The 22,352-nt window shown below is 39.4% G+C and overlaps 1 protein-coding gene across 1 annotated transcript in view; it reads left to right on the forward strand.

The window, feature by feature from the left end:
- The window catches only part of LOC136886580 (protein timeless homolog), a 666,887-nt gene that overhangs the window by 444,219 nt on the left and 200,316 nt on the right, over positions 1 to 22,352 (forward strand). The gene's annotated exons all lie outside the window — the stretch shown is intronic.

The following is a 22,352-nucleotide window of genomic DNA, read 5'->3' on the forward strand; positions in this document are numbered from 1 at the left end:
CCACTGGTTAAGCCACTGAGGTGATCATGCCTCCCTCCCACCTGGTTACTACGAAATATGTCCGGCTCCATGGCTAAATGGTTAGCGTGTTGGCCTTTGGTCACAGGGGTCCCGGGTTCGATTCCCGGCAGGGCCGGGAATTTTAACCATCATTGGTTAATTTCGCTGCACGGGGGCTGGGTGTATGTCGTTTTCATCATCATTTCCTCCTCATCGCGATGTGCAAGTCGCCTACGAACTTCAAATCAAAAGACCTGCATCTGGTGGGTCGAACTTGTCCTCGGACATTCCCGGCACTACAAGCCATACGCCATTTCATTTCACTACGAAATATAAAGAAAATGCGAAAATGTGAGTGGGTGCCATGCATCACACGCGAATGTGTGTAACTATTCTCGAATAAGTGGTGCAGCTTGCGCCATTGTGTGGTTTATTTTATTCATTCAGAGTAGGGACATCACACTCCAGCTCTCATACGCCAAAACACAGAAAAGCATTATTTTCTCGAAAACTAATAAACAAAGAACATTCTTAAAAACTTTTGTCTGGCAAATCGAATTTCATGTACGCTAGGTGTGCTCCATTGTTCAATAGAACTAAGCATTTAGGCAGCGTATTCTCCTTTAAATAGTTCCAGGTGTGCGTTTTCCACTGACGTGTTTCACTTTTTCTTTCGCTGTACGGCCCGCTTAAGAGATAGTGTGACAGTGAAACACAGAAAAGTACATTTTTCTGCGGTACTGATAGAATTACGAAGGAAATGCATATACACTTTTTTCTAGTAAATAAAATGTTAAGCACATTCATTGACTCCATTATTGAATAAGACTAAACGTAACTTAGAAACTTTTCAGTCTGTTGAACACACAAGTAAAAATTTAAATATTACACTACAACATAACTGTGAAAAAACACATTATTAAACAAGTAATAAAATACACACTATCCCTTTGCGTAATAATGTGTTGTCTTTTTTACAGGTATGTTATAGTGCCTAATATTTATGTTTAATTTGTGTGTTCGACATAAGGAGAAGCTTTGAAGTTGCATTTAACTAAGTCGACACTGGAAAGTAAGGCTTCCTCCTCAACAAACAAAATGAATAGGACAAACTGTTTAGGCAAGCTATTCACTTTTAAGGATCCCAGGCATACGTTTTCCTATGACTTGCTTCACATTTTATTTCTCTGCATGGTCCCTTTAAGATACAATGTTATAGTATATATAGTCCAGCTTTACTTTGGGTGTTAGGATTTGTCTTCCTCTTTACGATTGGTGGATTAACAGGAGTTGTATTAGCTAATTCCTCAATTGATATTATTTTACATGATACATATTATGTTGTTGCCCACAACAATTTGCAATTATAGCCGGATTTATTCAATGATACCCTTTAATTATAGGGTTAACATTAAACCGTAAGTGATTAAAAATCCAATTTACAACACACTTGTAGGAGTAAACTTAACATTCTTCCTTCAGCACTCTTTAGGATTAGCTGGTATACCACGTCGGTATTCCGATTACCCAGATAGTTACACCTCTTGAAATATTCTCTCAAGCCTAGAGTTAGCTATTTCATTTATTGGATTTATTTTCCTCGTTTTCGTTATTTGAGAAAGTATGATTTCAAATCGAACGGTATTATTTACTATAAATATAGTAAGTTCATTAGAATGATATCAATCTCATCCCCGAGCTGAACACTCATACTCTGAATTGCCTATATTAACTAACTTCTAATATGGCAGAATAGTACGATAGATTTAAGCTCTACATATAAAGTTCACCCTTTTATTAGAACATGGCAACCTGACCGAATTTAAATTTACAAAATAGTGCCTCTCCTTTAATAGAACAACTAATCTTCTTCCATGATCATACACTCTTTATTCTATTAATAATCACCATCCTAGTAGCTTATATTATAGGAAGTTTAATATTTAATAAATTTACACATCGTTATTTACTTGAAGGGCAGACAATTGAAGTAATTTGAACAATCCTAACCTATATGTTAAAAGATCCATCTGTATGCTTTGCCAAATTTGAGCATGGTCCGTAAAGTAGTTTTTACAACGCAATACAAAGAGACCAAGGATGAAGCATATTGTGCCAAAACGCATATAAACATTATTTTCTCGAAAACTGTTTAAGATACGAAGAAAATTCTTATATTTATTTTTCTGGGAAAATGAATTTCAAGTGCACTTGGTGCGCTCCATTCTTCAATAGGACTAACCGTTTAGGCAGCTTATAAAATTTTAAGAGTCCCGGATGTACGTTTTCCTCTGACTTGCTCCACATTTTCTTTCGCTACATGGCCCACTTAAAAGATAGTAAACAGCCTATAATGTTAACCGAAGGTGCCAGCTATAAGTTTGCCAAATTTGAACTCCATCAGTCAAGTACTGTACATTTTACATGAAAAAAGAAAAAAATAGAATGCTGCCATTTTTTCTTCAGTCACGGTTCTCAAGGGATCCCTTTGTTACTTCGGGAAGATACATAGCATGTGTTCACCGGAATGATGCAATTTCAAAATCGGTCCAGTGGTTTCTGAGATTACCCATTACATACAAACTCACAGTCTCTCTTTATGTATTAGTATAGAAGTATAGTAGCCTAATCCAAGGTTAATAGAGAACAGTAGCCTAATCGTGCTAGGCAATGGGCGAACTCTTTGATCCGAATATTGTAGGCCTACAAGCACTCGCACCGCATTACTTTTTAAATGTAAGTTAGTGTTGACGAGATATCATTGACGGTCTTCTTATATAAACAGAAATATAAATACTTAATAGGAATCTATGCATTTGAATGTTAATTTTAATATAGGAAATCGAATTTTAAGTACACTTCGTGCGCTCTATTCGATCGTTCTGTGTGTATTACAAAATAACACTACCTGTGAAACCTAATATGGAAGTTATGTAGTTTGTTTGTTATGTATTTATATTTTTAATTTATAATGACAATTTAATATTCAGAATGTTTAAAGATATACTGTATACTCACTCTGATATTGCATACCAGCCCCGTGGTCTAGGAGTAGCTAGTGTTCACCCAGTGGTCCCGAGTTCGATTTTCACCCGGAAATTACGGTTGGTTCTAAGTCTACTTAGCCTATTGAGAAACTATCTGACGGTGAAATAGCTGTCTTTTTCTAGGAACCCAAGAATAATGACCAAGAGGATTAGTCGCGCTGAACACGCGTCACTTCATAATCTGCAGGCCTTCGAGCTGAATTGCGGTCGCTTGGTAATCCAAGGCTCATCAGAGCTGTAGAATCATTGGGTTTGTTTGTTTGTTTGTTTGTTTGTTTGTTTGTTTGTTTGTTTGTTTGTTTGATATTGTATAGTGTACTCGGATGTTTTCTGTATCCGTCTGTCTCTTGGCACAAACCACAGCAAAGTGTAGCGTCCACTGAAATACTTTCATTTATGACTGTGACAGTTTGGAAGCTGCCGAGGTATTGGTGTTGCTGAGTATTGACATTCGGAGCACGACTAGTGCGTCTGGATGTTACGAACGGTGCTACTCACAGGGCCATTCTTGCTGTAATAACGCTTTCTGGCTCAATGTGGAAAGCAATCACTGCTTATCATGCCTTGCACACCTCATTATGATGCCGCCATCGACTTTTGCGGTTTTTCTGTATCAGCATAACATTTGGTGGTACTATTTGAGAATCCAGCCAATCTGCGAGCTGAAGACTTCACAAACAGCTTAATATGCCCAACGAGGCCGAGTGAGAATTCTGGGCATATCTGTTTTCATAAGTTATTTTATTTTGGTTCGTTGTTGTTTTTTAATCAACTCTCCAGTTGCAGAAATGTCCTTTTCGATCGCATTTCTTGAAATTAAGCCGTCTTTTGGATTCATAAACAATTACATGTAACAAGCTTTAACAGCTGCATTTCTAATAATAATAACCCCGTATTGACAATATATCCAATAGAGAATAAGATAAACTTAAATATTACACACTTACCTCAGTAGAAGTGAGTCCTCTGCACATCGGGGCCAATAATAAGGAACAAATTAATATTCATTACTACAAAGAGCTTTACCACTACGGCCCCGAGTTGACTTTAAATTCTGAAGCATTCAATGTATATACTATTTAAGAAATGCATATCAAAGACCCAACAATCTTTCATCAAATACTTTAAATCAAGGGTGCTATTCACAACTGTGATCATTTAAGATTTTATAAAGCACAACTGTTATTCCCAAGAACATTATCAAGAGTTTAATGGACAATTCAACTGTTTTTATCGATCATATGATTTATAATTTTAACAAATTTGCTAAAATTGTATTTTAAATGTCGCACCATACATCAGTGTTTTTTAATGTGTCTTGCCAATTTTAATAATATCTATTTTGTATTCTAATACAATATTGTTAGTTATTTTAACTGATGATGTCCCTTAGGGGACGAAACGTGTACTAATATAATAAATTATAAATTGTATTGAATAGGCGGACCACTTGTTTATAATATTTATCTTAATATCTCTTGGATTCATAAACAATGTCATGCCATCTCCGTAGATCGAGGAGAGGAAGATAAAGGCTTCCACTGTTCACAATGAATATTGGAGAGTGTGTTCCCGGCTGCCTTTGGCCCCATTTTGTGCAGCGTTCACTCAAGGGCCTTGTCTCGTTTCTTAAAATATTCAGCCTCGTGACAGTTATTCGGACCCGCGTAGTTCCAAATGAGCTAAGGATTTTTTTACCGATGCCCCATTTTCTAAATTCATAGCTGATTTATATCTGCCCTCGTAAACGTCCTTACCTTGGTTAGGTGTCATACAATTCTGCAGCAATACGGATTTTCATATTTATTTATTTATTTATTTATTTATTTATTTATTTATTTATTTATTTATTTACCTTGCAGAGATAGCTCCCCATTTACAACAGACTGTAGTTTGAATATTCAATATTAGCATTAATGTTCCAAAAATATTAAAACAACAGAGAAGTACAGCTATTTAATACCTACCTGTTCATTAATTTTTTTTTTTTTTTTTTACAAGTTGCTTTACGTCGCACCGGCACAGATAGGTCTTATGGCGACGATGGGGCAGGAAAGAGCTAGGATTGGGAAGGGAACGGCCGTGGCCTTAATTAAGGTACAGCACCAGCATTTGCCTGGTGTGAAAATGGGAAACGACAGAAAATGATCTTCAGGGCTGCCAACAGTGGGCATTAAACACTAAGGAACAGACGATACTGACACAATAACATAGTAAACATATGCTGTAATCTAAAGCACAGTCACGTTCATTGTTATCATTTCACTGAATAAATGCAATCATAATTCAGTGCATTTGAAACTAAAATTTTCTTTACTGTAATGATTATAGTTATTTATCCAGAAATATTCTTAAGCAGGATAAATATTTTCCGAAACATACGGACATACTACTTCCGTTGACGTTTGATGTTAAAACTCTATGAAATATAATGGTTATAAGCCACGTACGTAGTATGACTATAGTCATGTATTTAATAATAAGTAAGCAGAAGATGAGTTTAGAAAATGGGAGGTGGGACTGTCAAGCACGGTCGGTAAAATAACTTGTATAGAACGTACGAGCATTTTCAACCTTCACCAGGTATGGTTGCAAAAGTGGTGTAGTAATACCTCACCACACTGCCATATATTTATCTGTGTCGGTAAAGAACCATGGAAACTTGATCTACCTCGTAGGACTAGGTCGATTCTCAATAGAATCTGAACAAATCGTGGCAGATGTGGTGATCTGTTTAAGAAGTAGAGTAAGTTGTCTACCACGGAGTGTAGCTGCAGCTTCCCAAGGCAGACGGATGTTGGAAAGTGCCCATGATGTTTCTATATTAGACATTCAGATTTCTTGCGCACAACACTAGAGGCGATAAACTACATACATTTGTAAGTATTGTTATTAGTTATTATAGTTCATATTGTTTCATTTTTATAATAGTTATGTATAATGACACATGCTTAATAATAAGAGTTATATTTATATAAAGTATATAGGCCGGATAACGTAGTTCCTCCTTTCTCCTAAAGTCAGCAGCAACATGCAGACATGTTTTATCATCGACGCGTTCCTATTCACGTGTGTAGTAATTCCACGCGTACGACCGTACGAGCGGGAGTAGAGAAGAGAGAGGGCTAGAAATCTCTGTGCCTCCGTTTCGATTCAGAGCTTTTTATATGATGTATGACAGCTGTTACCGGCAGCGTATTTCTGCTCCCTGTGTTTTATTTATTTTTTTGCAGTTCGATCCTCGATGGTGTCATAATTTCTTGAGTTCATATTTTAACTTTCCGCGTTGCATCCATTGTGACAGGTGGATATCGTACTAATAAAGTATAAGCGGAAAAAGGGTTGAATAATTCAATATTCCTGACGTGATAAATCGTTCAACGTTAGGAACGTCTGCGCAAGCTCGCACTTGTCAATTACGGATATACAGCAGAATTTGACTAATTCGAAGTAGATTAATTCGAACTCGGCATGATTCCTTTGAAATCTCTGTTTACGCCACAGTTAAAAATTGCATTTCTTTCGAATTCAAGAAGGAAATATTTGGAAAATTTAAGTGGGGGCGATACACCATTCCATTGCTTAAATTTGGTAAAATACAAATGTCTGTACCTACCTTAGGTCCTAAAAATGCTGCTTATACACAATTTTGTAGACTGAACGTATCTTCTTGACTATTGATGAAATAATGTTCGGAATTTGAAAGAACCTGCAAAAATGTTATCAAATTTGCAATTTTTTTCAAATACTGCAGTTCATTGAATATTTTCATGATTTAAACACTTATATAACTCTAGAACTGGGGCCCGCGGGCCACATCTAGCCCTCAGCGGCCGACAACGCAGATAGTAAGTTTGCTCCATTTCAACTTAAATCGCGACGCAGCTGTGACAATTTATCGCAAGATGTAAAATCAGTCCGGTTTCTTATTTTTATACACACTTTGATCTACATATCTATCGTGTTACGAGTGTCCTGCATAACAATAACCAAATGACGGCGACAGTTCGATACCGTTGTTAGAATAGGTTTTTATTCCACTTCAGTAATTATGTTTCGGTTGGCGGAACTGACCGTGTTGTAGCGTTCAGTAATTTGTTTTAGTTTCCTTTTCTACTGCTAGGGTTCGCTAACAATGCTGGTTTAGTTGCGTTCCGAAGTGGCTGACATGTGTTTGTTCGTTGTTTTCGGTTTGTATGCTTAGTCTGCTTAAACATTAATGGGACTGAAGTGACAGATCCATATTTAGAAATGCAAATATATAGAGGATCCAATGTTTTTTATTCGAAATGGTCTACCGAATATTTTGTAATCGAAAAAATAAAGCGTTGTATGTTACATGTAATGAGACAATTTATATGTTCTGAAAGAATTCAACATCTTTCTATACTACACAATGAAGCATAAAAAGAAGTCTGATATATTTCTGGAGCAGGCATGCTTTCAGTAAAGCTATTCATGCTAATGATGCTGCAACAAGGGCAAGTTATAGGGTCTGCAATGAAATAGCGAAGGAAGGCAAACCATTCACCGTTGGAGATTTAGTTTTTTAAGGTGTATTTTTATAATATTGGTTAAGAGATATTTCCAGAAAAATAAATCAATGCAAACATGTTAGCCTTTTCTCCAAACATAGTTGCACGCAGTGTAGAAGAAATTGCTTCCAACATTTTTTCTCAACTTGTTGATACGGCATCAAAGTTTGAATGGTTTTCAATTACTCAGGATGAGTCAGCACATGCGGCAAACATAGCCCTACTTTTTTTAGTAGTGTTATCGTTTATCGGAGGTGTCAGTACTAGCTTGAGGTTCCGGTAGAATGATTTGATATTGTTAGCTTGTTTGGAAACACTACAGGGGAAGTTCTCATTTGTCGTTGGGCATGTTGGTGAACTAGTTAGTGAAGGGTTTATTGACTCGTTAAAAATGAAGTGACACTCTTCTTGCAAACTGCTGGTGCCTTGGTTCTACACACAGGTACCCTAATGGCGCTAGCGTGTTATTTAGACTTCTGAATAATTTATTTCATCCATCTAATGTTAATTCAGGTAAGCCATAAAAATGTTTCGGTTCTGAGTGAAACATTGCCTGTTTGTCAAATATTAAAACAGGATGACTTTATTGCAGGTTACCTTTCTATTAAAGATATAATTCTAAAATAAAATGGAGAAAGCCTTAGTGAACAAGTTGAAATAATTCGGTCATTGCCAGCATTGAAATGATTGAACCTGAACTTTGCAAAGGCCGTGTTAAAACCCACTTGGGTTTCCTGTTTCATCCATTGATGCAGATAGGCTCCTTTTTACCATGGATATGTTTCTGGGCTGGGGTCTATCTGGAATTAGCATCTCATCTATTTCCCGACACCATTGTAACAATGGCAACCAGTGTTCGTCTATGTACACTAGTTCAATAGTGTCATTTCCTCGCTGTGCGCTTTCTTCCTGTAACTAACAGTTTGAGAAAATCTTGTGTCAGGTGAACCCCGTTCTACTCCCTTAGTCCAGAATTAATTCCTTGAATTGGTCGGAAAAGGGACCCAGATCCTTGACATAAGTGACAGGCAAAGGGCTGGCTAATAATAATAATAATAATAATAATAGTAATAATAAAAATAATAATAATTGGATCAGTATTAAATTCACGAGGTCTAGAATGTCTTTCATGTTCTCATAATTCATGAGTCTTCCCATTCTTTTGAGGATACATTCATTTTTCTTTTGATTTATTGTTACTCCTAATGCCCCCAATAGGTGAAGTCCAAGGATGCATTATCCGTACCCGCTGCATGTCGTTAGAGGCTGCTAAGAGGGGATGTCAAAGAATCTGTACTCACTTTCTCGTCTTCTGAGCCTAAGAACATATCCATGATTGTATGCTTTTCCGTGTAGCGGAGAAAATGTACCAGTGGCGCCTTCTTTGGGGTGGGGGTGGGGGGGGAGGAGGCAGAGTGCTATTTCCCCCTCAAGAAAATTCTCCTTCTAGGTGTTAAGTCCCCTTATAACGTGGAGTTTGGCAGTCTTCGGGGGTGGCTAAATATCAGATATCAGAAAATGAGATTAGAAAGCGGGCATTCCTTCAGAGAACGTCATTTCCCATTCGAGACTGTTCGGGTGGTACATTTCGTGGTAGAGCTTTTGGCATTTCATATCATGAAATTCATAATTTATTAAGACAATGTATTTATGAAACAAGTTCTGATTTTTTATTTGTGAATATTTTTTTATAGATTCGTACATAAAACATTCCTTAAAAATATTGATTTATGAATCAAGTTCTAGGTTTTTTTGTTTACGTGTCAATATTATTGAAAATTCCGCACATACGACTCGTTCAAAAATGTATTTGAGAAACAAGCTCTGTTATTGTTCTGCCTTTTTTCTGTTTGTTTGTGAATATTGTTACAATGTAGGAATGATTGCATTAATAGTTGTTCCTCATTTCACATGCCTATGTTCATGTTAATCATGCTTCCCGACCCAATAATTGCCAGAAATGTACTAGTGCAACGTTTTGTTTTCTAAGTACACTTTTAAGTGTCAGTGACCGGAGACGACTAATGAAAAAATCTCTCTATTGTAACATGTAACAAAGTAAAGAATGAATATGCGGGCATAATCGTTATCACGTAATTTTTATGGAATCCGTATTAGGATTATAATAAAGATAATGGATGGTTGTCAATATGGTTTCTGTTTATACAACTACTTTTCACATAAGTAATTCACAAATCGTACGAATGAAGGTTTTATGAATCGTTTTAGAAAAGGATTAAAGCGAAATTCAAGCGATGACATAAGCCCTATTTCGCGAAAGTGGTTTCTTTTCGCGAAATCATATATGCATTAACGCGAAAATAATCATGCCTCTAAGAATAACTATTGGTAGCTTCTTGTAGAGCTCAGCACCATGCGACGTTACTTCGTTGGATATGTGACGGTTAGCACGGTGCTGAGTATTAGTTGCTGTTTTTCCTCTCTGTAATTTAGCTCTTGGCGGTTGAATGTGTAGTTGTGTTACAAGCTACTCCGGTAGATTATACATACACGTGCCATGCTGCGTCCCCGTATGCAAATGAGCATGTGCAGTTTAATTGATTATTTCATTCATTGCTTCCTTTGTTGCTTGTGAATTACGGTCGCTTTGTATGTCGCTTTATCTTACTCCTTATCGTACAACATACGCGTTAATCCAGTACATATCTCCCTGTAATCCAGAAAATCTTTGTATGCATTATGTGTTGAAGCTCATTATTGTTCACCGTGCAAGCGCTGGCGAATGCGGCGACTTCCTACGGTTTTCGAGACACTTATGTTTCAATCCCACTGATCGCATACATGACGTGGTTTCCCATCTTTCTCCATTTCATATTCAGGCAAATGCTGTGTTGAAAATGTTCTCAAAGGCCATGACACTTCCTTTCCAAATTTGTAGTTGTTCCCCTTTTCTTCTTCCTCCATCTGTCCTATTCTTCTTTCCGAGCACCCTCCTTAAGATTTTTCTTTCTTCTCTAGTTTTCTCCTTTCTTGTTCAGTATCAGACATTCTGAACTTCATTTATGAATCATAAATAAGATGTCAGACACAACTTTATTGTAAACTGCTAAACCGTATCGTTTTCGTCGATTCATCATCATCATCGAGGTATTCTGCCTTATGGCAGGTCTTGTCATGGGATGAACCTTTTCCACTTATGCCTGTCCTGCGCCAAGTTTTTCATGTCCGAATATTTATTTCCTTGGATATTGTCCAACATTTGATATGTTTTCATTCCCCTTCCTCGTTTGCCTTTCACCATTCCTTCTATTCCTTCTTTCAGTAAACAGTCCCTCCTCAAGCAATGTCCGATCTAGTTCATTTTTCTTCTTCTAATGATTTGGAACATACTTCGCTCTTCTCCAACTCTTCGTAATACCTCCTCATTCCTTACCCGGTCTTCCCATTTTACTCGTTCTATTCTCTTCCATACCCACATCTCCAGTGCCTTCAATCTTCTCTCATCTTTCTTTCTCAATGTTCAAGTCTCTGCGCCATACAGCGCTATGCTCCAAATGTAACACTTAGCAAGTCTTTTCCTCAAATCTTTGTTTAGTGGTCCACAAAGTAATTTCATATTTTTCTTAAGGCCTTCTTTTGCTATGCCAATTCTTTTCTTAATTTTGTCGTGCAATACATATCATCTCTGATCATACTTCCCAAATACTTGAAGTTACTGACTTCCTCAATTTCTTCTCCCCCTATAGTAATATGACAACTTCTACCTTTTCCTCCAATTATCATACTTTTGGTCTTCTTCTTATTAATTATCATTCCATATTCTTCTAGTTTCATGTTGAGTTTATCTAACATTTGTATCATTTCACGTTCGCTTTCTCCCATCACAACCATATCATCTGCAAATCTTATACATTCTACTCTCCTACCTCCAACACAAACTCCACTTTTTCCATTAAAACTTTCATTGGACGATGATTAATACTTCAAAGAGAGAAAAGTTCATCCTGAGGTGTTTGGATTGTATGAGAACATGATTAAGTCTTTCAAGCAAGTGATGTTTAGTAGTGCTGGACAGAAAATTGATGAGGGAAAAGTTAATTCCCCTATTCATTAATAACCTAATTGAGGTATGAAAACTAAATTATATAACTCAGTCTCTTAGCGGGTCCACCTTATCAGTACTTTATTTCATACATAAAAACTACTACTATCCATTTTTCGTACGTGTTTCAACAAATTAACCTAGTCCTAGGATACACCAGCTAACAAACGAATTTGACTTCCGTTCAAATTTGTATACAGTGTATATATTTCATATAGAAAATTGACTATAAAACCCGTAATCAATTTAACAACAGTAATAAACAAGTCCTTAAAACACGATTGAATATAAGCTTTCGAAAGAAAAAAGAACAAGAATCAAATTGTGGTGTTGTAGGGAATAAAGTCATTTATTGGACGTTAGAGCGCTGAGGCTAGAAATTAAATCTAACAGTTCACCTTCCCGTCACTGCCGACATTTCTTCCGCAAGGATGATTACGCATGCACAGGTTGTATGATACGCATGCCAGGAATGTCTCATTTTAAACAAGACGTCTTTACTGGTGCAGGCCACGTCTCGGCAGCAATGCGAGTTTCGTCCAGGTTATTACACATTACACACTTCAGTAATTAAAGTCACCCTACCGAGCTCGATAGCTGCAGTCGTTTAAGTGCGGCCAGTATCCAGTAATCGGGAGATAGTGGGTTCGAGCCCCACTGTCGGCAGCCCTGAAGATGGTTTTCCGTGGTTTCCCATTTTCACACCAGGCAAATGCCGGGGCTGTACCTTAATTAAGGCCACGGCTGCTTCCTTCCACTTCCTAGGCCTTTCCTATCCCATCGTCGCCATAAGACATATCTGTGTCGGTGCGACGTAAAACAAATAGCAAAAAAAAAGTCACCCTAATTTAACAAGTCATTAGATACCTCATAGTTCGCACTGCGGTCTTAACGGTTAGTACAGCAGCTTCACTCGAGTATAACTTGGGTTCATTTCCCAGGATTGCAATTTTAAGACCAGGTTCAAGGTCTGGGACGGTTCCATTCATTCTCAGTAATACCAGTAAGGAGGAAAATTGGTTAAACCGAACAAGTGGCTGTGTAGCTGTCAGCTTGCATTCGGGAGATAGTGGGTTCGAGCCTCACTTTCGGCAGCCCTGAATATGTTTTTCCGTTGTTTCCCATTTTCACACCAGGCAAATACTGGGACTGTACCTTAATTAAGGATATGGTCACTTCTTCATACTCATAGCCTTTTCCGATCCCATCGTTGCCATAAGATCTATGTCGGTGCGACGTAAAGCAGCTTCTAAAAATGATGGTTAAAATTCCATTTTTAACAACAATCCCAGGCAAATGCAGCGATGGTACTTCACACAAGTGCAGGCCGTCTCTCCTTTCCAGCCCTAGTCCTAAAATACACCAATTAATTAAAAACACCAAAACGACTCAGGTCATCAAAACGAATCCGCATGAAATCCAAGCTTATTTGTCTACTAATGCCATCTCTCCACTGACAGCTCGAAACATACCGCTTAGTCGAGCACCTCGTCTCCTTACTCTAAAGTCTCCCAGCCCAAAGTTTGCAACATTTTCATAGCACTACTCGTTTGTTGAAGATCGTCCAGAATAGAAAATGGTTGCCTAGTTGTACTTCCTCTTAAAACACTAATCACCACCACCACCGCCATCTCATCCAGAACAGATCGTGCTGCATTTCTTTTGATCTCTTCCAGTCCCGAATCAAGTAGGGCCTAACCCTAGTTAGGGTCCCGTACACTGGAACCATACTCTAATTAGGGTCTTACTACTGCCTTAGACGCCCTCTATTTACATCCTTATTACAACCCCTTATTACCCTCTCTACTACAAGGTGTACAACTTTGCTTCCGCCGTTTGCCGATGGATGGCGACAACGGTACGTAGCGGTCGAACGAAACAGATCGCAGACGTCAGGCAGTTAGCTTGGCCCTCTTCAACATAACCCCATTCAAACTTAGTCGATGTGTGTCTGCATCATAAAGTTGTTCTCGATTGAGCATGGCAGTGTACGAGCCAAATTCTCGGCATTTGCGGGAGGTGGTACTGTTTTGCTTCAATATGAAGAAAACAGCGGCTGAGTCTCATCGAATGCTCTCACGTACGTATGGTGAGGACGCTATTAGTGGAAGAACGTGTCGTGAGTGGATTCAACGCTTCAAGAACGGTGATTTTAACGTCGAAGACCGGCATAGTGTTGGAAGAGAGAAAGTTTTCGAAGATGCAGAATTGGAGACATTGCTGAGTGAAGACTCGCGTCAAACTCAAGAAGAATTGGTACGATCATTGAGAGTGACACAGCAAGCCATTTCAAAACGTCTCAAGACCATGGGCATGATTCAGAAAGAACTTGGGTCCCGTATGAGTTGAAACCAAGAGACTTTGAACAGGGACGAAAAATGGGTTCATTACGATAACCCTAAACGCAAAAAATCATGGGGATATCCCTGCCATGCTTCAACGTCGACGGCAAAACCGAATATTCATGGCTCCAAGATAATGCTGTGAAATTTGGTGGGACCAGCTCAGCGTCGTGTACTGTGAGATGTTAAAACCCGGTGAAACAATCACAGGTGCTCGTTATCGAACGCAATTAATGCGTTTGAACGGAGCATTGAAAGACAAACGGCCGCAATACAGCGAGAGGCACGGTAAAGTGATTTTGCAACACGACAACGTTCGACCCCACGTTGCAAAAGAGGGCAAAAAATACCTGGGAATGTTAAAATGGGACGTCCTACCCCACCCGCTGTATTGTCCAGACATTGCTCCCGCTGATTATCACCTGTTTCGATCAATGGCGCATGGCCTGGCTGATCAACACTTCCGATCTCATGAAGAAGTCACAAATTGGATCGATTCGTGGATCGCTTCAAAAGATGAACAATTTTTTCGACACGGGATTCGAACACTGCCCGAATGATGGGAGAAAGTCGTGGCCAGCGATGGACACTACTTTGAATGATACATGTGTATGTAATCTGTTTCATTAAGGCCTCCAATGTTGGGGACAAAACGGCGGAAGCAAAGTTGTACACCTTGAGGAATTGCACAGCAATATCGAACCAAGATCATCATCAGTTAGTCCGGCTCCATGGCTAAATGGTTAGCGTGCTGGCCTTAAGTCACAGGGGCCCCGGGTTCGATTCCCGGCAGGGTCGGAAATTTTAACCATCGTTGGTTAATTTCGCTGGTACGGGGGCTGGGTGTATGTGTCGTCTTCATCATCATTTCATCCTTATCACGACGCGCAGGTCGCCTAAGGGAGTCAAATCAAAAGACCTGCGTCTGGCGAGCCGAACATGTCCTCGGACACTCCCGGCACTAAAAGCCATACGCTATTTCATTTCATCATCAGTTAAACGATTTCTGTTCTACAGACACATCTTCCGTATGACTAATGGATGACTGACTAAGAAAATATGGAATTTTAAAAGCAACGGCGGCAAAATGAGATGGTTCCAAATATGCGTGAAAAATCTAAGGTCAGCATCCCAGAAAATAAAATCAATTAATTTAGACGGATGGTCAAAAGACACCAGTGTTCTGGCTGAATGGTCAACGTCGAGACCTTCAGTTCAGAGGGTCTCGGGTTCGATCCCCAACAGGGTGGGGAATTATAACTGCGTCTAGTTCATTCCTCGTACTCGAGGACTCGTTGTTAGTGTTTATCCTAGTACACTCTTCTTCATGTACTCACAATATACCACACTACAAACCACCACGGAAACACGCGATAGTGAAAACATCCCTCCGCATAGGGATGGTGTTAGGAAGGGCATCCGGCCGTAAAACGGGGCCATTCCACATGTACTACACAATTCGCACTCGCGATCCCCCCAGGGTGTGAGAAAAGCGGCGGAAGAAAGTAAATTAGCTTGTGGTTTAAAGTGGAATCGCATCCCAGAAGTCAGAAGAGCGAAAGGCACTGATAGACGGGCTTCAGAGACACTGACAGATCTCCTTCGTGTCTGTGATCTGCCGACGTGAGGTTGGCCTGTTTGAGCACTTTCAAATACAGTACCACCGGATTGAGCTGGTATCGAACTCTCCAACTTGCACTCAGAAAACCAGCGCTCTACCATCTGAGCCACTCAGCCCGGCCACTTTCTTTCTGACAACACGAACTAAATACGTAGGACTATTGATGAAGATATCCCAAGCTACATATTCCAACAGGTATTCCTCGTCACTCGCCAAGAGATCCCAGAGCATGTTGTTTATATAAATAAATTACAGTACCTTGTAAACTTTGATGTAAATATATTCAATATTTTTTTTAAATTTTGATATTTTAAATGTAATTAAAATGAACGACAGACGTATAACAGTGTGTAATGTAGCAACTGATATATCTGGATATTAACAAACGTATCTTCTGAAACGTTGGGGTAAAATTTACAAGATTAAAGGCAATATGTTCTATGAATAAAAATATTAATTGAAAAATGATATTTTTTACCCATAATTTATCCTTTGTTTCATAAATTCTTAACCTAACCAAGTAAATGGGCGCACAGTACACGAAACTTTTAGTGATACCTGGGCTCCCTAGTGCTGAATCGGTAGACCTCGGTTATCTTCGAGATTCGTATTGGCAACCTTTGAAACACGAAATATGAATTGATTATGCATCGCCGTGAGACATCTGGCGTACACTTCACGTACTAGTACTGTTATTGTTTACACAGCAAAGCCCACATATAGAATTGATGTTAGGAACAAGTTTCGCATCGAGAAATGTTGTATAATGTGTTTGCGATACAGTTGTTGGCTGAAAATGATAAAGGTTTAGAAAATTCATATCGATCCATCATACTATCGATTCAATTCAGATTTCATTTTCATTCAGTTGGCAGTATTGCCGAAACTGGGAGAGCTCCCTCCTTACTCCTCACCCCCGTAAAACCAGGTATCACTAAAAGTTTCGGGTACTTGACGATTTCCTTTTACAAGGTTAAGGTCTATAATATTTACATTGTTCTTCTGCAGCAGTCTCTTGGTGATCAGTGATTTATAGATTTCATGTCTGAACAAGACCTTGGATTGGTTCAATGCAGCTTTAGCTCACCTTTCTCTTGATACTTGCTTCCCACTTGCTTCCCTGTAAGCTGTTCCTCTTTTTTTTTTCTATTGGCTTTACGTCGCACCGACACAGATACGTCTTATGGCGACGATGGGACAGGAAAGGGCTAGGACTGGGAAGGAAGCGGCCGTGGCCTTAAATAAGGTACAGCCCCAGCATTTGCCTGGTGTGAAAATGGGAAACCATGGAAAATCATCTTCAGGGCTGCCGACAGTAGGGTTCGAACCCATTATCTCCCGAATATTGGATACTGGTCGCACTTAAGCGACTGCAGCTATCGAGCTTGGTAGCTGTTCCTCTAATTGTATACTACCCAGCGTAGGTTTTGTTCTTTTCAATATATAAGGCTGGCGTTATCTCCAAGTTCTCTTTAAAAATTCCCTCCGAAAGTGCTTCTTCAAGCGATGTAATTGCCCTGATTGTTCAAAACCGATTGCAGTGCTCGACAAAGAACGGGGAAGTAGAGATAAAAATGGTTCTGCATGCGGGAGCAAAATTACATTGATCTCTATCACCATCCCGGTACAGACATATTCACAACGCTGTGTATCCATAGGGAACAAGCACCAATGTGCGAATAATAAATGATCTCTATGCTCGATGTTCCATTTTGATAGGAACAGAGCTTCTCCAAACGTTCTGTACATCGTTACCTCAAATATAGCAGACCGTACCAATCGAGTTTGTCGCAAATTGCTGCTAAAGAGAACATCGTGGTATGGGTAATGATACACCTATAATGTATGATAAAGTATTCATTACTTTTTATAGCAAATTTTGCCCTAAAAATCCCATCAGTTGCCTGTTTCATGGTAAATTCAGCACGAGATGAGAGTTTGGCGGTACAGGGATTGCTCGGCTCCCAGAGCGTTAACCGCGAGCGTATAGGCCAAAAGGACGAGTTTTAATTCAGTTGAAATTTGTTTCTTTAAACCGAACAACACTTTGAGGTGGTTCTCAGAAGTAAACATTCCAAACGTACTTAAACAAACAGTGTTTATTCTTTCCTCCTGAAAGAACAAAGGTGCGCATGACTCTTTAATGCTCTGTCTTATATTCCGCCGCTTTTTCATCACCTTCGTAGGGACGTGGGTGCGAACTGTCACGCGTATTTATTTATTTAATTTATTTATTTATTTATTTTCATTTCGTTTAGGGCCATTAGAGACCACGTCAAATTATGGAAGTTTTTTTTTTTTTTTTTTACAGTCCAAAAATGTTGCATTCTTTCTCTGGTCGTCTGTCTTCTCTCTTCTGTCCAGCCGCTGTTCTGCTTTTGCTCATCGTGAAAGCCCTTAAAGTTGTTGATCAGTGATCTGAATTTTGATCGGTTAGAGATGTCCTCCTAATTCAGTCCCATGCTCTTGAGATCCTTCCTTACTTCCTTGAACCATTTATCCGAGACTTTAGGTCTGTTGTCCAACACATTAAAAATGTGCTTCGTTAGTCGGGTTGCATCCATCTTGAACAGATATCCATAGAACTTCAGTCGTCGTTTCCTTATTGACTCCATCAGCCGTTCATTATCCCTTTATAGCTCCTTCCTCGGAGTCCATACTGTCCATCTGTTATCTTAGGACCCATTCTTTTGCGAAGGATCTTGTGCTCATACTTCTCTCCTTCTCTCAGACCAGCCTTTCTTGTCATTCTGAGGCATTCGCTTGTGAAGAGACACTTGAGTTTGATAACTGTGTTATAGTGCCCGAGTTTAGCTTTTCTTGAGAGAAGAGAACTGGGGACAGTTCATCACCTTGTCTGACGCCAGTTTTAATTTAAAACTTTTTGGATAGTTCTCCCATGAATTTTACTTTTGAATGTGTCTGTGTTAGAGTTTGCTTGATGATTTCCACGATTTTACAGTTCACTCCAAATTCTAACATTTAAACAATACTTCCCGGTCGACCGAGTCATGGGCTTTCTTAAAGTCAACGGAGGTCCTTAGAAACGTAATTTTCCAATACCTTTTCAAGCACCAAATCTGCTCAACGCAGGACCTCCCTTTCCTGAATCCACCGTGATATTCTCCATGTTGATGATGTACTTGCTCTACTAGCCTAGCCTGCAGTGCTTTGAAAAAGAGTACCTTGTAAGTATGAGGCATGCTAGAAGTGCCACGATGAATGTTTATATATTTAACAATGTTTGCAGTATATTTAGCCTTCTCAGCCTTCTCTCTCTGCCAGTATATTTTCATTCTTTCTCCTCCAACTTCCTTCTTCTGCTCTTACGTATAGGACCTCGCTTTCCTTACTAGCGTTTCCCCAGTCTTCTGAAAACCACGGGACTTTTTGACGAGTTGTCTAAATTAATTTCTGCCCATGATATTGCAACCATCACAGCCGTGATCTCACCCCACCGTTGGGCGTCACATGCAACATTTGCGGCTGTCTACCCCCTCATATGGCACGGACGTCTACACTCAGGGTCCTGACGGGTTGTTCTCGTTGTGGGGGCTATTTCAGAGAGTCACAGTACCTCGGCTAGCTGTTGTGTATGAATTGGTACATAACTTTGATGGTTCGAGTTCCTGAATTCTAATGGTGGTGAATCGCGTCTTGCGGGAGGACGAGTTGGGAATCCTATCGGGCGACCAGGTTTCTCGAGTCTAATTTGTGGAGTATCTCTCAGATTTCATGACGTGCCTGGGTAATATGGTTTCCAGTTCGTCGATATCTTGCCTACACCCCCTATTATCATGACTCATACGATGCATACAATAACACTGACCTTGTTTCTGAGGTTAGAACTATCTTTTAATTCATTGTGACCATGAGATTGGAATTTAATGTACAGGTAAGGTTGTTTGCAGCTAATTACTAATGAAAAATGGAGGTATTCTGGATTGGATTCCGTTTATTCATCGAAATATGCATATCTAAGCTAAGACGAAACCAAAGCGTGCATTTAACCTTCCAACATCTGAAATCATTGCAATCGAAACCAATCATTAACCTGTCTCTACCTCAACATAATGCAGTGATATTGGTTTAAGTAATTCTTATTTTCCAAAATCTAGTTGTGAATACGAACACAAGTTCACAACACCCATTAATTATTATTGACCTTGAGATTGATAACCATTTTTGAGATCTCATTGTACATGTTCTATCTGGATGAAGCAACCTATCTAATAACATTCGTTGCTTAATTGCCGTGTCTTTGATACCTTTGTGTCATATTTTATGCCCTACATGGCGTACATTATTAAGAAGTTTTACATTTATTTACGTCGAATGGGTCCAGCCAATAATGCCTTTTCATGGGTTGATTAACCTACACTGAAATCAAATGATCACTACTATATCCTAATCAAATTATGTTGTCCTGAGGATGCCCGCCTTAACGTAACAATAACTGCACACCTATTCTCACACATACCTTCGAGGATCATTTTAACCTAGCACTAATGGATGATATGAATGATGGGGAACAACACATATACCAACAAGAAATATTTACACTCATATATCAAATCAAAGCATCACATGATATCTACACTACCTATAATTAACTGCTATGTCCATGAAGTGCTACTCTTAACCTAACACATATCATGGTATAGTCCTGACACTCAACCCGTACCCAGCGGCATTCAAAGAGTTCGGCAAACGTTTGATCACCCTGGCCACTTACGGGCCTAGCAGGGGGTGATTTATGACGGCAGTGGGCTTTAAAACGGAAGTTTGCATTCCCCTTCAGAAATCCTCACAGCTCTGTTGCCAATGCACCTCTTGTTAAATAGACGTCAGTCTCTCTTTTCAGCTCAGACAATTCACACTTGCTTTGTTCGCTGTTTGAAAGTTTTGGATTGTTTCTTTGCTTCGTTAATTAATATTTGTGAAGTGTGTTGTTTTTCACTTCGCTTCACGCAGTAATGTGGAGGCGGTGGGAATCACACCTGGAAATTATCGCATCAGAAAATCCTGAATTAAATCTGCCAGTGCAGGAAAACGATCCTCAACCGAGCACCGGTAACAGTGATATTCGACCGAGTAGTACTGGTTCCGTGTCCGCGAGTGATACTCAGCCGGGTAGCAGTGGTTCCGCGCCCGCGAGTGATATTCAGCCGAGCAGCAGTGGTTCCGCGCCCGCGAGTGATACTCAGCCGGGTAGTAGTCGTTCCGCGGAGAAAAGAAAGGCGACTAAAACTTTAAGTAAGCAAAGTCAACGGCTGGTATGTAACGCATACGAATACGTTATGAAGAACAACGTTCGCAAGGGTTATATTTCTGAGACAGCTAAAATGTTCAAACTTAACAGGAAAACTGTAAGTAAAATAGTAAAGAGGGGACCTACAACTCCGAAAAAGTGTGGTAATAATAGGGTTATCTTTAATTGATGATTTTTGCAGTGACTTGGTGAGACGCGAGGTATATGCATTCTTTACTAAAGGTAAGTCACCAACCGTACAGGAACTGTTAAAACATTTGAAAATGTGTGTGGCTTTCCTTATGAAAAAACTACTCTACGACAGCTGTTGAAAAAACTTGGGTTTTGTTTCCGTATTCTGAAGAAAAAACAGATTGTAATGGAATCTGCTAGAATAGTAGCTTGGCGATATAAATTCATAGAGCGTCTCCGGAAGTTGCGTTCCGAGGGATGCAGAGTTGTCTATCTAGATGAAACGGTACGATACTCATGACATTGTGAAGAAAAGGTGGGGTGATGGAACTTGTAATTGCATACTGAAAGCACCAACATCGCGGGGCAAGCGTATTATGGTATTGCATGCTGGAGGCAGTGAGGGCTGGGTTGAGAATTGCCTTTATTTATCGGCTAAAAACTATTGGAGACTGCAAAGCTGATAGCCATGACGAAATGACAGCTCAAGTTTTCGAAAACTGGTTTAGGTCTCATCTTCTAGAGAACCTACCACGTGACCGAAAATGTGTAATCGTGATGGACAACGCAAGCTATCATTCGCGGCAGCTGATTAGGTTTCCTTCCATGAACACTAATATTAAGGACATTATTAAGTTTATGGAGTACAATAACATTCCCGTGCCAAAACCTGTACCCATCAAGGCAGTTATGTTGCAGGAAATCAAATCAGCCAATATCAGTAAAAGGTACGCTGTAGAGGAGATCGCAGCCTCACGTGGACACGAAGTTTTGCGACTCCCTCCATATCACTGTATTTTAAACCCCATAGAAATGATATGGTTTCAGCTGAAGACATGTGTTAGGAAAAATAATGTTACGCCAACTTCGAGTGCTAGTGTGTGTCACCTTCTTCGTGAAGGAGCTGGAACGATCGGTCCTGAGAGGTGGTCTGCTTGTGTTCGAAGAACCATTAAGACAGAAGATAAGTACACGAAACACGACACGGATAGCAACCAAGATAGATTTGTAATTCACCTAGCAGACAATGACGAGGACGACGAATAGAGGTAAGGTAAATACAGCATTTGTTTTAAATGTAGCTAAGTTTGCTGGCTATTTTTTGTCCGAACTACATACTCCGATATTTATTATTATTATTATTATTATTATTATTATTATTATTATTATTATTATTATTATTATTATTATTATTAATCTGCTTACCCTCCAAGGTTGGTTTTTCCCTCTGACTCAGAGGGATCCTACCTCTACCGCCTCAAGGGCAGTGTCCTGGAGCGTGGGACATTTTGTCGGGGGAT

Source organism: Anabrus simplex, chromosome 1, assembly GCF_040414725.1.
Source record: "Anabrus simplex isolate iqAnaSimp1 chromosome 1, ASM4041472v1, whole genome shotgun sequence".
NCBI lineage: Eukaryota > Metazoa > Arthropoda > Insecta > Orthoptera > Tettigoniidae > Anabrus > Anabrus simplex.